The sequence below is a fragment of the Accipiter gentilis genome, chromosome 4 (genome assembly GCF_929443795.1).
Source record: "Accipiter gentilis chromosome 4, bAccGen1.1, whole genome shotgun sequence".
NCBI classification, from domain to species: domain Eukaryota; kingdom Metazoa; phylum Chordata; class Aves; order Accipitriformes; family Accipitridae; genus Astur; species Astur gentilis.
Window position 1 is genome coordinate 363,986 of NC_064883.1, and position 16,199 is coordinate 380,184.

Below are 16,199 nucleotides of genomic sequence, written 5' to 3' on the forward strand. Positions count from 1 at the left end.
TCCATCTGGCAAATGAATAAAAACCTCTGTCCCCAGATGATCAGTGATAAGACACTATGCCAGGAAGCGATGTGATGATGCAATTGCTAACAGCTAAGAAGCGCTGCTTCTAGCACTGACTCTTGGTGACCTGCGCTGGACCAGATTCAGACAGGACTGCTAGAGCCAACAGCAGCTGCAAAGTTATAACCGCAGATGTTTCCCAGAGCATAGAAAAGCCTGCTGGAGGGATTCACCCTAAAGGACAGGAACCACGCTTGGCAATACTGTCTCTAGCTTGGGCTGCTTCCTTCTGAGTATTGTAGGGAGAGGAATCTTTATGCATGAGGAACTTGCCTTTCAATCACTTTGACAGAAGACTTGCTCCATAAACAAAGGAAAACACTTCAGTTGAACTGGTGCAGTTTGAACTTTATTTAAAACAGCTGTAATCTAATCTGCATAGTGCTGGGGCAGCATCCAACCTCTGCAATAGCCAGGGAAACTCCAGAACAGCAACATCTCTCTGCACGCGGCCAAGCGCTGAGTCAGGGTACATTAAAATAAAGCGTGTAATCTGACCCATGCTGGATCAAGTCCAGGAAACTAGTAACCTGACTTCTTCCTAAACTTCTTCTTAACACCCTAAGAGTGAGGGGGGGGGGAAACAACAACAACAACAAAGCACAATTAGAAGATAATTCTGCAAAGCAAGAGCTAAAAAAAATAAATCCATGTACAGGCATATACTTTGATATCAATTAGCTAGGTTAGTTTGAGACCAGCTGCAGAAATGCATGTGCTGACTAGAGGTTAAGGGCACAACAGCCTTTAACAGGTCAAGTGGAAGAATTTGTTTAAAAGCATGGTAATATTACAGGCTTGTAGACCATTACAGAACACTTTTCATAGTTGCTTTGCCGTTTATCTCATCACCTACTTCAGCTTTAATTCCTTCAAATTAACGATGGAGTTTTATTTACACAAGTGCTGAAGTTGTATACCTACTGTAACTAGTACACAGACTTGACAGTATTGAAAGACCATGGTTTTAACCCAGGTCACAAAACCAAGGTAACCATTTTATAAACTCAGGGTGTAGCTCTGCTAAAAGCCACTGAAGTAACATAGGTTCTCTTTCTTAATTTTAACCTGTGAGTAAACCTAAGCCTTGCACCCTTAAGTTTTGGGGTTTTTTCGAGGGGAGAAGGAGGAGTAAGACCTCTCAAACCCACTAAGGCACATTTTCTAAGAGATGAATTGCACTTGAAGCAAGCTGGAAACCAGAGGTAATAAGGAAAAAAGGTAAGTATACGGTCATGGTCATGCTTTCTCCACAAGTTTGGAATACCAGCAGTAGGGGGAATGCTGGAGAATGAAGACCGTGCAAGGTAGCTACATGCCCCTTCGGTCTTGTCACTAGGGTTTGAGGTGGATGCTTAAAATGATCAGAGCTCAGAATTGCGGTTTAAGCCAAGCAACTAATTTTAAAAGAAGTCAGGGGTATCTGTTGTCCGCACAGCAAAATGGGACTTCAGCTGTCAGCGCAGTTTGCAAGCTGCACTATTCAGAGGGTGTTAATTCAAAACCTGGAAATACTAGAAGCAGGAAAGCAGTGTTCCTAGTCTCCTCAAATTTACTCTACCATGACATCATCATTTTGTAGAACATACTTTTTCTGGCACTGCCCTGCCCACCTTACATTTGGTTTACTTGTTTGGGGTTTTTAAGCAGATCCCACGTGCATTAAAAAAAATTAATAATAATTAAAAAAAAATCTTTTTGGAAGACAGTATTTTACAGTACATACGAAAATTCTCTGGAAAAACATACAACTTCATTTACAAAAACACCAAGTTATAAAGAAGTTACAATAGAGAGAGAGCACAACATTTGTTTCACGGGATCAGAATTTCTCCCCACCCCTCAAAAAACCCTCATGCACTTAACTGGGTAAGCAGTGTTACCAGTTTACAGAACCGGAACTTCAGACTACTACAAGTTTTCATGTAACCACGTAGAACAGCTTTCAGGGTTTATCTGAAAACACTCTCTGCATGCCAATTCCTTTCAAGACTCTCCCTTGCAGGTGGGTAGCAGTGCCACAACAGCCTTGGCTATTGCAATGTTTAAGTACATCTTCAGCTGTGTGTTCCGAGTTTAGCTTTCCTACCCAGCGACAACAAAAAAAGCCCTCAAGTCTCATGCTGGAGCAGTCTCAAGACAAAAATCAGATACAACGGCATGGGACACGTCTATCATCTCCATACCTTGGTAGCATCCTCTGCTGCGTTGTCTTCAATACCACAATTATTTATGGGCCTCCATGGGAGGCAATACTTGTGTAGCGCGTGGCCGTGTTAGGCAGGGGACAGCTGCTAGCTGAGGAAGCTGAGCACCATTCTGATAGATGCCCAGGAGTGTATGTGCCAACCGGGAAAATAGTTTAGGAGAAGAACAATATATGCACATGCACTAGGAAAGCACAAATGAATACAAGCACGTTCAGACACACTTGACACCACAACGTGGTTGCAGTAACTAGTTAACCTGTTTACCTACATTCTGAATCCAAGTCACAGGGCAGCTTGGTTTTTGTGGCTTTTCCAAAGCTGTTTCAGCTAGTGACAGTCAAGACTTCTAAAAAGACTAATAGGGATAACTCTTACAAGAACATATTTGGGAAATGAAGGCTGAAAGAAGTTAAACTAAAAAGCATATTTTTGTTTACATCAATAAACGCGTAGAGTACTGATGTGAGGTAGTCTAGGCACTAGCAGAGTCCATTCAGCTTTTCAGTTAGCCCACTGAGTAAAACGCCTTCCTAATTACATTGTCTGTAGATCTGCTGCTGACATCTTCTGGACTGCCGCCGCCTTTGAATGCTGAATCCTGGCCAGTTAACTAGAAGAACAGAATACACAGACTCAAAATAATTGCTATACTGAAGTTACCTTCATATTTGAGTACAGCTTCCAGTCAACACATTAACTGTGTTAGTGGCCATTCTTAAAACAACATTTAGACAACACTCCCCTTACCGCACAGGAATCTCAAGCCTCGCAAGAAGTCGTACTACCCAAACCTTGAAATCTGTACCTGAAGTATTCAATAGTAGGTAACAGTTCTGCAAGCTGATTCTTTACAAGTGTCAAAATGGAGTTTTTTCTAGTTGTTCTTTGCCTCAAATCAGAGGTCAAGCCACACAAACAGCTGTTTAAGGAGAGTTATGTATAGCAAGAAAACAAATCAAGCATTAATCAAAAGCTCCCACAAAACCCAGATTTAACACGCAACTCCACACGGTCGTTTCAGCAGTGGACAACCTGTTGAGTAGGCTGCTGATTTCTAAAGCAGCAAAACTATCAAGAGGCATTCGAAAATCATCTGCCAGAACAAGATTAGCTCATATGTCTACTTTTATAACATTCATGTCCTCTTCCTTTTGAGATTTGGTTTTTTTCTGAATGAAGAACTGCTTCCAGTTCATTGAGCAATGGGTCAGTGCAGTAATATACAAGTACAGTAGTATTTAGAGAGCCTGCCACCAGACCAAAACCAGTCACTAGTGCCAGATCTCGGGGGAAAAAAATTGTTTAATAGCTATACAGTCCGTTCAAGACAATTTCTCACACCTACATCCTAGTAAAACTAGCATTATGCTTAAATTTAGATTCCTGAATCCATTGGGGATGTATATATGCATTTCTTCTCAGTTATGTCATGCATTGTACATCAAGAATTAATTCTACTTCAAACCCTCCCTGGCCTAGCCCCCCTTCCTTACCTTTTCTCCGTCTGCTAGTGTTTTGGGGCGTTCTTCTGATGGAGGTGAATGAGGTCCTTCAGTGGTCACTGAATAAGGTCGTTTAGGTGCACTGTTCTTAGGATCTGTAATTCCAGTCCCACTTAATTCATGCTGTCCTTGGACAAAACGTCCTCCTGGTTGAGAAACTGTGTTACGTCCTGGAATGGTGCTACCAACTGGAGGTCCCAATGTTCTTATTGCAACTGTAGCCTCCACTTCTGTAAGAGACACCGCGCTTCTAGAGTTCAGCCGTGAAATTAAAGACTGCATTCCACCCACCACGTCAATACATACTTGAATCAGTAACAGGAATGGAGAGTCCCTTAGACACTGATGGCTCAGCTACACGAGGTAGCTTCTCTCTCTTGTTAGCACCGTTAGATTTCTGGTACGCAGCATTTCTGTAAGAGTCAGATGCTAGAGTTATAAAAAGCTCGTTTGTAAAATACTATACATTTCCTTTCCAGAAAGCCCATGCAAGACAAATGTCTGTCTTCTTAGCTCATTGTCACAGCTCTACCAAACAACAAACTCCCAGGCAATCTAGCACGAGATCTTCATTTTGACCGCTGAACTTCAGACCGCAAATTTAAACTTCAGCGTTTTCTTTAGTCAGTCTCTATGTACTTGCACTGTCTTCCAGCTTAGTACCTCCAGCACTCTGTACTGCTTTCCATGAATGGATCTGCTCTACCCATACGGGCATCCCATTTTATTTTAGTTTTAATGCCACTCCTCCAGTACCAAATGGTCTGAACACAGCAGGCATTACACATTTGGTACTCTTGGGCTATTACTCTCAAGATTACATATTCCTCCTGGGCTGAAGTAGCTTATGAACAAGCAGACCTCCCAGGAAGTGACACACACTTTTACTGCCCGAGTTCTCATACTGCTGCACCAAGGCAGCAGCAGCTCTAGTGTTGCTGTGATCAAGATCAGCACTTCGTTAGAACATCATACTGCTTGGCATTAACCATACTTTTTGTTAGAAAGAACAAAATTACCTACGTGGAAAACACTCCGGCTTCAAGTTACACACTAACCCAAGGAGATCTACATTCAAGACCAAATAATTCCTCCGGTATCCACTTCTCCTTTCTTCCGACATGTCTTCATGGATATTAAATTCATTTTTTCAAGGATTTCTTTAACCTGCCTCCCCCCACGTGCCCAAAGGAGATGACAGCTTTCTTCCTGAAGCCATTAGAGCCCTCCACGTGCTTATGAACAACACAGATTCAAACAAGAAATCCCAGACCTCATTCCCATCGCGAGTCAATTAAAAAGCAGCTTCTTCACAGCTTTAAGGTTATGGTGCTAACCTTTCTCTCTCGGCTGGAGAGGTGTCCACTTTAGCAATCTTATGTGATGAAGAGGAATTTTCCGGTGTTCTGGAGCCCGTGTCTCTGGAACTGTCCAAACAGCTTCCAGCTGAAGAAGTCCTTTTGCGCTGAAGCCCACCAGCATTTTGACTAGTACCTGGCATGCTTTGCTGAAACAACAACATCAAAATAATGAAGTCTTCAAGTAATTATTAAAGGAAAAAAAAAATATTGCCAGAAGAGCCCAATTTTTAATATACCTTCTTTCTTTTCGGTAAGGTTTCTGCAGGCAAAAAATGGTGGAGGTGCTTTCTCTTCACATGAGCTGCCTCAATCTTCATACCTTCCTTTAGCACATTGAGGTGGTTAGCCTGGCTGTAAACTAACAGGAAATTTAGTGTTGTAGCTCAGTGGGAATGTTTGCATTGGGTATTTGTCAAAGTTGTTGACATGATTTACATTTGCCACAACATTCAAACACAGTGCCACTGGATGTAACGTACAAGACAAGCATCGGTTCGGGTAACAGTGCAAGTCTGAGGAAGTCACCCCACCTGGCCTGAAACTCAGACAAGCGTTTTGATGCCTTTTTTCTGTGCTTGTCTCATATCCCAAAGCATGAGCTAAAAAGAAGGTCCGCTTTTACTGCATTTACTCATGTTGTCTGAGCAACACAACACACAGCTCATGCTGGTACCATGGAGAAATGTTTGTTTGCACTGATGAAGAGTTTAAAGGAGTCCACTGCTTAGAACTTTTTGTCCAAACACACTCGTCACTCCCGAAGAGTAACCCGATTTCCTTAGTTTGTCGTTACGATAGCAAGGCATAAGCCTCACAGCACACGTGCACTTCTGAAAGGCACAAGAGCAGTCAGCTTGGGAAGAAGTAAACAGACTTTGGAACCAAAGACCTGTACTTTCAAATGACTGCTCACCCCCAAGCCCCTTTATTCTAGCATTATCTAACAACGCTTGCGATATGACTTTATTTCTGCATCTATCAAAAGGAATAAAGGAAGATGAACACGGAGCTTGACGTGCAAGACTGCATGTCATTACAATGTGACCACTCACTGCCTTTCAAAGTTCTGGGATGGTATCGTACAGAAACTGTTATTTTGGAAACAATACTGTCAGCAGGCATTCACAACTTCTTTTAGAGCCTGATACAGTTAATTCCCACTTCCAAAGTTCAGTAACTGACAACTGCTTTTGACAAGTGTAGCTACACCCAGTAAACGGGCATCTCTCTCCTGGCTTCACATCTGACTGTCCACTTCAGGAATCGCAGTTCCTTTCTGATCGTTCACTATGATCTGCAGAACTGTTATTTCACATATGGGATATGGTACATAGGGCTGTAGTACACACTTCTGTTTCAAGGTGGACTTACATTGCCAAAGTGTCAAAATAGTATGTTTCTAAGGCTAATCTTCTACGTGTCACGCTCTACAGAAATAGCTAATAGCTAATACCAGAAGGAAGCACAATTCACTTTGTGAAGCAACTTGCACTAGAATTAAAAATCGAAACCCTACGAGACTAGAGCAAAATAGAGGCTTACCTGTATCCTTGAATGACTGTATAACGCACGTTAAATCAACGTTAACACTTTCTGCATTCTCCGCTTTCCTAAACACGATTCCAAGAAACCACATTGACACATATCCACTCCTAAAAAGACAGAGTCACAAATCTATCATTTATGCACAGATGCCAGTTATTTGGGTGCTAGCATCTACTCTCAAGAAGGGATTAAGCAAAACAGTTTAGTTGTACGCAGCAGCTAAAGATTGGAGTCAGCCCATACTCAAGTTCTCCGAGAACTCCTCCCTCAAGTTCTCCCTTCTTTAAAAAGATCCTACATGCTCAGAACCTTGCCCGCCAGACCTCCTACCTACAAAACAGTAGCTACGTAACTGAACATCTCTCACAGGTAAGCTGAGGTGAAGGAATATAAACGAGGTACAATACATGGGCCAAACTCTAGTTCAGAAAAGTAATGAAACTCACTGTTTACAAAGTTCTCGGCTGCCAGGGAAAGACTGTGGCTTTACATGTGCAATAGATATAAATTCATTCCTCTCCAAGTTTCCAACCAGCACACGAATTTTAGATTCCACAAGGCCAATCCTGATAAGAACAAGAGACATTTACTCGTTTTTGACTGTATCCAGCACAGTAGTTATCTGCCTTCTTATAATACAATGCTAATACCAAAAATGCTAACCAGTCAGTAAGTAAGTAGTAAGTTTCATTCAGCTCAGCAGATACTAGATATTTATATCACACACACTGGAGTTGGAGATGTTTCCAGGGACATTGGAGCTTCAAAGTTTCCAAAGACAGAGGCAGTAAGTAAGTTTAACTTGTACTCTTAACAGGTCAGACACAACACTTCAACATATAACCTATGATGAAAATGTCAACAAGAAGCAGATTCCCAGCACCTCTGGCTGCATTTTGAAGTGCAGCAAAGCTCCTTTTTACCCCAAAGATCAAGGAGAACAACCGTTTAGAAAAGGCTCAAGCACAACTCTTCCATTACACCTGAGTAAAGATGCTATTCTTCTTGCAGACTGATCTGTGAAAAGAGTTTACCCTCTTCCAGCCAAACTGAAAAATATCGTTCCTTTAATAAACAAACGATCCAGTCAACACAGTCTCATCAGAGACTTACCCAAGAAACGTATCATGACCACCAAGGCTATTCTTTTAAATGAAGTACTGGCATTTTACCCTTCTACCTAAAACACTGATACCCTTGAAAGCAGTCAGAACTCTGTACGTTCTTCACAAGTATCTTATGTTGATGAACAACAGAGATGTGCCATCTATTCCCAAATCCATTCAAGAGTTGGTGAACTAAACTTGTTCTTATAGCAAACGGAAGCAAGTTTGTCTTCTGCTTTTCATTTTCCCAGATGCAAAACTAAGCCCCGTTTGCTGCCATTTCTGTCACTGCAAAAACGTCAGCTTTTACTGCAGCCAGAACTTTCCTCATCTTTATTGTGAGATACAATAAGCCTTCTCCACTTAAAACATCTCACATTAAAAACTATTTGGCTCTAAGCCCTCTGCCCAGAACTCCTTGTTGTATACCTAACTGCGACTGACATCAAGCTGTAGCTGACACGATTTTTAAGTGAACACATTAACAAGTTCAGGTAAGAGGTACTACCTACTAGAGCTGTTTTTAAACAGGAAATAAGGTGTCTTTCAGAGGTAGCTCAAGAATTCAATCATTTGCCTTAGACCGCAAGCCGAACCCTGAAGTATAACCAAGGTGCCCTCAGAACAGGGGTCTGGTACACACAGCTATTTTCCTTGCTTACTTGAGCAAGGCAGGCAAAGCACTCGTTTCTTCAGAAAAAGAACACCACACACATTACAGTACCTTAATTCCTCACCATTTCCCCTTATTTCAAGACTCACAGTTAGTCACCCCATTCACACAGGTTCAACAAGTTATTACTGGCATGTCTGCCTTGAGACAGTTACAAATACCACGTCAGCAGCAGTCATTTTCTCTAACCACAGTTGAAGGGGTTCTCACATTACCTTTCACAAAGTAGATCAGCACTCCTGCAATTTACCTATCCACTACCAAGCAGGCCGAGATGATCATTTCCAGCACTAAACACAAGATGCCTGAGCACACTACTAGATTAAAACGTAGTAAACACTATTTATCACCATTCAGGTACTCTGTGCAGACGGTCAGGTTTCACCCCGATTAAACAGCCTTGTTTCACTTCACTGGAGAAAAGTAGGCTCTGGAACAGGCAGACTACATTACCAGAGCAACTTAGCATTGAGTGCAATCTAGTCCTAAATCAAATATTGCATCCAGTAAAAAAGCTATGAAACCAAGCCTTCTAAGGCTCTACAACAGTCGTCTTCAAAGTGTCGGAGGGGGATGTACCCCAGGGGGTGCACAAGACAATCCACTGGGTCCGGGAAGAAAAGATTAGAACTTCAGTAATGTGTACGTAACTTGTAAAGAAGTAGACATAGACCGCAACTATGTGTTCAAAAATTACTTTTTTTTTTTTTGTTTTGCTCACAGGAGTGCACAAAAGTTTGGAGACCACTGCTCTATAAGTCAGTAAAAGATCAAGCTCTCCAGTGTCCACTACACATCTGATGACATCAAGTAATCCCCATTTACTTCAGTCTCTGCAACAAGGAACATCTTCCTAACTGATGTAGCCTTGGGTAAGTAGTCTCCTTAGACTCCTAAGGAGTCTGCTTCTCCAGATGGCACAGAGCATACGCACGCTAACCCTCTTTGTTCCTTCTCATCATGACTTAGGTCTTTAGCTTAACTTCTTAAACAGCAAGATAACTTACTTACGCTAACTTCCCTTCACAAGAAAGCTTTTAGTTTTGCTGAGGAACTGTCTACTTACCTCCCTACTGTATTCCATGCCGAGCTGCACAGTCAAATACTTTAGTTTTGTGAACTGTATTAACCAAATGAAGCGCAACACTGAACTGAGCGTCAATGATGTATTGAACCCACACTCAAAGCAAGACTTACCACTCTAAGTGATGCTCTTTAGTAGAGGCACTAGCAGTCAGCACAATATAATGTCTAGAAGAAAAGAAAAAGTAACATTCTAGCTCAGGACTTGATATTCCTTCAAATGAAACCAAAACTGCCTTAAATGTATAGAAAATGACTTCCAGACAAGACACATTATATCCTGCAGGCAGCACAGTATTAACTGAAGAAAAACTGATTACATCCTTCAGAATCGTGTTCTGCTGCATTCTAAGTATCAGAGCTGGTATTTTTGTTAATAAAAACAGTGTCAGTGGCAAAACACAAACAGTTTTTCTATCTTCCCTATACTTATCCTTACCAAAATTCCTATGACTACCTCCAGCTTCTGAAAAACAAACATATCAATGCCATCTTGTATTTCGACTGCAAGCTAAAAGTCACTATGCTAACCAGTACGGCAATCATTTCAAGTTCAGGTAACAGATTTCATACATACTTGTATTTCTGAAAAAAGTCCAGTGGTTCAAAGAGCTTTGACCAGTCTGATTTTCCTTGGAGAATCTCATTCGTAACTGCAAGACCTACAATTAAGGTTGAAGACCTTACTACCATTTTGTTTTTAAGACTAGCAGAGCGTGATAGAAACTTTACAAGAGAAAGGTTTTTGAACAGTAATTGACAGATCAAAAAGCAGGAATTCCCTTGACACAATACACGCCTACTACAACAGTTCATTGTAAAACTGCTCCCTTGTTGCCTGCAACAGGTAGACTTCCCAGAGAACTCTTCTGCCTAAAAGGGCACAACACCGCACGGAATATAACCAAGTCAGGTAATGTGGTTTCATATTGCAAGAATGACACCTTTTAAGCAGTTAATAAGCATGGAAAGAACTTTACCATGTCTGAACTCCTCCACCATTACCGCTCGCGTTGATGTAGATACGTTGTACGTAGAGTTCTGCTGCGGATAGGCTGGGGTGATGATAGGCATTACGTGGTATCGGTCTGATGGGTTCACCTGTGATGTTAAAACAATTGTGCTCAGCACCAGCAGCTTAGCTTAGAAGAAAGGTTCAAGGCTTCCAAATTCCATGTCTACATACCCTGGGGTCCCATACTGGTAAATTAAGATTGCTCTCTTCCTGTTGTTTCAGCAATACAGGTCTTGGCCACTCCCTAAACAAGAAAAGCCAGGCACTGACTCTGCCATGTAATTCAGGGTAGGACTGAATGGTGTTGGTCTAAATCTTATATAAAGAACCACCTCAGAAAGTGTTACTGCTTTACGCAAATCAAAATAGTCATCAATAGCTCTTACCATTCTGAAAAAACCAAGAAGAACTTGTTCACCAGAGTAGAAGCCAAAGCGTTTGGATAGAGTTGACACGTTCTCGCTACTAGCACAGCACAGGAAACCCCACCAAGAAATCCCAGCACGTTGGAGTAAATGCCACGTCCTACAATGCAGACATTGTTGTTGCCCTGTAGTCTTCCCGTGCCCAAGCACAGTCCTTCAAATTTACAGCACCACCTTCACAACCTATAGGATACCTAGCACCCTTCAGCCTCCAAGTCAGTTATTTTTGCAGTGCAACGAGGCCAAAACTGTTGGTCCTTACAGCGATGCAAAAAAGAATCGTTACCACACCACTTCCCAAAATACCGCTACTCTGAAATTTGCCTGCACTGCTACAGCTACTGCTTCGCTCCAACTTCCCTTGAGAAGAAGGTTCTGCCATTCTTCTAGCACTTGCTCTAGTCACATGCGCAAACGGTATTTTCTTATTCCGTATCTATCAAGCTTTTATACTTCACTGGGCATTTTTTATCCTTTCTAGTCAGGTTCCTGGTAAGCAATGCAGCACCTTGTCTTGTAGGCACTCCCCTCATCTCCCCGCTCCACCCCCATTAAAAAAAAACACAGAATCTACCCCACAGACAGTCCTTGAATCTAAACTAAAACACAGGTTTTGAACTAAAACCTGATACTTAAACAGCTATCCAAAGATGAAGGACTTCTAATGCCATTGTTTTTTCAGCACGAGGTGCCTCTGGAAAGTTTAAAGATCACAAACAATCACATTACTCACGTTTTGCCCACAGTTTAATTGCACGGAGCGTGAGCCGGAAGTTCTCTTTATTTGGCACTAGGTGCAGGATTTCGTCAGTAACTCTGCAGCCTGTAAGAAAAAACAGTTGAAGTACAGCACTTCCTGGTAACAGGTACGAGTCAGTTCTGTGCTGTACTGGATCAATAGCTTACAGTTTCTCCTGCAAGTCTATGAAAACAAGTTTGCATTACTTGCTTTGTATTACCTTAAAAATCAGAGGTTACACATAACCTTACAGGCACATAACATAACAAATTAGAGGTTACACATTCCGTATCACCTCAGGTAACTGGTACCCTCAACAGCTTTTTCATACTTTAGACTACAGCCAACACTTGTCAATAAGGCCCTTCGACAGGATTCCGAAAGCTAGGTTTCTTTCGACAGCCAGGAACAATTAAACCAGTCAGCGTTAAACAGTGAGCAACTTCGGCTTCAGGTATTTTAAATATCCTTTTTTTTTTAATGAACTACCACACAATCTTCTCTATCAAGTGCTCTACCTATTCACCTGAAGCAGTTTCTGTGGCAAACTGGAACACCACACCCCCCCCAATCGAAGAAACATGAAACACAGGTCTATCTAAACACACAACTTGAAACAGCTGAATTTAAGCCCACTCGCCACCTCCTCAGGTCTCAAGTATACAGGGGATCAGTTTCTGCATCCTTTACAGAAACTTGGGGTGTGTAACGTGCATTCCATACCAACTTTAGTAACATTTTCTTGTTAAAGATGTGCAAATATGCTTACCATTTAAGCTCCGTATACATCTTATATCCAGGCTTCTGAGACACGAGTTGTCTCTGAGATCAAGATTATCAGCAACAATTGGCACAGACAGTCTTGCAAACACGAGATCAATCTTAAGAGGGAAAAAGTGCCAACCGTTAGAATGCCCCGCAGTTTGCAAAGAGCACACTGGTGGGGGACAGTTACTCAAGTCTAAAAAGAGTGGTTAACATCTGTATTTAGAATTATGTGACTATAGATACATCTCCCAAGAGATTCATTTGCCAGAAGACTCAATACAATTTCTAGAAGTTCCCAATTTTATTTACAAAGCCTTCACTGCATCACCCCTTTCTTTTTAAGCTAGGGAAAGGAAGAAGGCATTTTAAGTTGGAAAAGATTACTCTAGACTTAGAGTTTCAATTAAAAGGGAACTTAAAATTATTCACAGAATTAAGACTTAAGTTCAGTCACCTCAACTATACTTCAGCAAAGGAGAGAGCATTTCCTTTATGCAGTAAGCCCTTTTGATCCTGAAGTATCTGCTTTTTAGTACAGTCTGAGGCAAGAAGATTATCCTGTGAAAGTCTGTACCAGATGAAGGCCACAAAAAGGTCACTGAATAAATCTCTTTGTGATAGTGATACCAAGCAGTAACTTGCTTAGGGACTACAGCAGGCAGGTCTTGATTCATTGTATAGGATGTATTCAAGATAGCTGGATTCCTGCAGCTGACAGACCCAGGCGGGAGTCAAATGAGTACTTTCACTTTCCATTTTCCAGATTGTTTGTCCCATGACCACTTCATTTTGGATGTGCAGCAAAACATTTAGTCTGCTCACACGATTCGTACAGTGAACTACACTGTACACATCCCTCTGTAGATACCTAGCTTGGCAGAGCTAAGAAGACTGAGCAAGGACACCGCCTCTGCTCCCACTCTGCATGATCCTAGGGATAAATGCTATTCAAGCAGGCTACCCTGGTCTACAGCACAGGCCTAGAAAAAGATGTCCCTGATGCTCCCATGCCTGCTAGGCTCCCTAGGGGCTTATTTTCCTATAAGCTCCCATTCTACTGCAGTGTCTTCTCCTGGGATACTTTGCGGTCCAAAATAGCACAGTCACAGCTCCCTGGAAAAGTTATCCTATTCCAAAGCAAGAAAAAATTTACTCACTTAAAAAAAAACCAAAAAATGCTTACCTCAACGCCATCAAACTCAAACTTGACAACTGGTACATATGCGTCTTCAACTGCCTGGAAAGGAGAGGATAACTGTGTAAGAAAACATGGTTTGCTACTTTAATGTTTCTCCTGAACTACGATCAAATGCAGAATTTACACTGCTAACTACTCAGTATAAAGACTGAGTTGCTTCCAAACCAGAAGAATTGTTCATAAGCTGCAAGCGGTATAGCACTAAGACGGTATAATACTAGCTTTAACAAGTTATTTAGCCAAGAGATCCGGAGGCTGATCACGTATTGTAATGAACAAACAGTGCACAATGAGCCATCAGTATCAGAGGTTGTAAGGTACTTACCTTGGTGGTGAGGAAGAAAAGCAAGAGATTTCTGTAGCTATCTTACTCCTGGTTAACATCCAGAGAAATCGAGAACATTCTGTCCGCATTTGCAGCGCGCACTAGCCTCCTGTATTTTTATTTTCTACCATGCCTGAGATGCTATCAGCTACCTTATGGGACAGTTTTCAATTTTGTAGCCCACTCGTCAGAACTGTGCCACAGCCCACTGACCCTGTCTTCGGTCACCTGAACAAAGGCTCATTAGCTATGCACGTGAAGTCTTTCAAAATGTCTGCACAAGGAAGACCAGCCTGAGAGAAACACTTCTCAGGAGTTCGGTTCTATATGCAAAGTACACAGCATATGCACCGGAGGGTCATTTTACAAGGCAGTTTTGTACATTCACAGCACAGCTGCTACTGACTTTATGCAAAGCTGACTGTGCATCTCTTCTACAAAGTCTCGGGCTGAGTAGCCAGAGAAGAACAGGACCAGAGAAGAATGAATTAGAGGTCCTAAAGTACACCCAAGGAACACCATGGCAAAGGTACTGACAGAAACCTTTCCACATCACATTCAACTCCCTTAGCTCTCAGGCTGCCCCTTCCTCTACCTGCATGCAGTTACTTTCTTGCCAAGCCCCTTACTACAGCTAGGATGAAAGCAAGGCTCCTAGGCACAACCTTGCTTTTTGATACTATAGCCCACTCATTCTCAAACCATGGGTAGGGGAGAAGTGAACCACAGAGATTCGGATCGGACATACAGTCACTGGGGAAGGGAACCAAAAGCTTGACTTCCACGCTTTCATGCTGCGTAGACAGTATTTTAGAAGGGGCTCAGAAACAAGGCCCTTTTTCATTTTGGTTTGTAAGACAATCACTACCAATAGGAGTCTTTAACAGGAATATTCTTATTGTCGGAGTTGCACAATCTATCAAGGAGAGAGCTTGCTTACTCTTAGGTTTTTTATTTCCTCCTGACGTTTCAGTTTTTCAAAGAACGACTGAAAGAAATCTGATCTTTCTACACGTCTAGGAGCAACACAAGCCACGTCTATGTCAGCACCTGCAAAGAGATGCCATTTGTTCTGTTACTGTTGGAAGACACTTTCAAACATTACAACTATGACCAGACACCAAAAGTTTACCTTTAGTGTGTACTCCAAGCCTGTAAGAACCAAACGTAAATATTTTGCCACCAACATTTGCTACTACTGAAGGGGGAAGATTCTGTGGGTAGAAGAGAAAGAGTTTTCTGGAGAACAGAAGATACACGTTGACCTACGTGCAAGTTTAACTAGCATAGAAGTTACTTAGAAAGACTACAGCAGCCTCCATAAACAATGTCTTCTCCCTCCCATACTGTTAGTCTAATAGACTGATTCTGTTTTTCTGAAGGGAGTGCTGGCAACTCACAAACAACAACAACAACAAAAAAGGTGAGTACTGTAGCAGTCGCTTCATCAGTTTAAACAAAGACCTATTATCAGTCTTCCCTGCAGCAGACCCACATAAATGAACACCATCTAAGAGCCATACCAAAGGCAAGTCTAGAGTAATAATTTCAAACTAGATTGAGTGCTGTAGGCTGTCTGGGGCAAGTTTACTGCCCTGTTACCATCTGTCTCCCCCCACAATGTCTTGTTTCAGCTTTGTTAACCGCTACAAGTCAACTGACAGAGCCACTTCACAAACTTATTCAGTGCCCCAAGGACTTGAAGGTCTTCGTCTAAAGGATCTTTTATACATTATTTCAATGGCTCTTACTACAGATCTCCTTGATACTTAAGAAGGAAGTTAAATGTTGAACTTTAGCATAAATCCTAGTAGTATCGCCTTTGAAAGAAACAAAAAGGCTTCAGCTGTTTTGATAAGAACCTATCAAAAAACCTTACCTGGCTCTCACCAAGTTCTGAAATCCATTCTTTGACCAAGTTATTCAGTCTGCCAAGAACGACCAGCCTGTAAAGAAAACTCATGTTAAGTTTGCCCTAAAAAAACCCCAGGACATTAACAAATTTTACAGTCTTGTTATACCTGTGATTCAGTTCTTCCTCCTCTTCAAATACCCACAATGCTTTCATCGCTTCAAGCAGCTTCTGAGTATGAATGGAATCTCTATCCGTAGGAGGAGCCAAGCTAATTGCAGAAGTCATTCCATAGTGCCTTGGAGGCTGGTTCTGCAGCCTAGGAGTACTGGGG

At 41.9% G+C, this 16,199-nt stretch overlaps 1 protein-coding gene and 1 long non-coding RNA gene across 5 annotated transcripts in view; one reads left to right on the plus strand and one right to left on the minus strand.

Annotated features, from left to right (window-relative positions):
- The window catches only part of LOC126037576 (electroneutral sodium bicarbonate exchanger 1-like), a 238,885-nt gene that overhangs the window by 31,269 nt on the left and 191,417 nt on the right, over positions 1-16,199 (plus strand). The window lies entirely within an intron of this gene.
- LOC126037588 (uncharacterized) lies at positions 14,966-16,111 on the minus strand. The gene is made up of 3 exons (XR_007505763.1): positions 16,035-16,111; positions 15,893-15,959; positions 14,966-15,063 (listed from the first exon to the last, which is right to left on the minus strand). It is a non-coding gene; the product is annotated as an uncharacterized LOC126037588 (long non-coding RNA).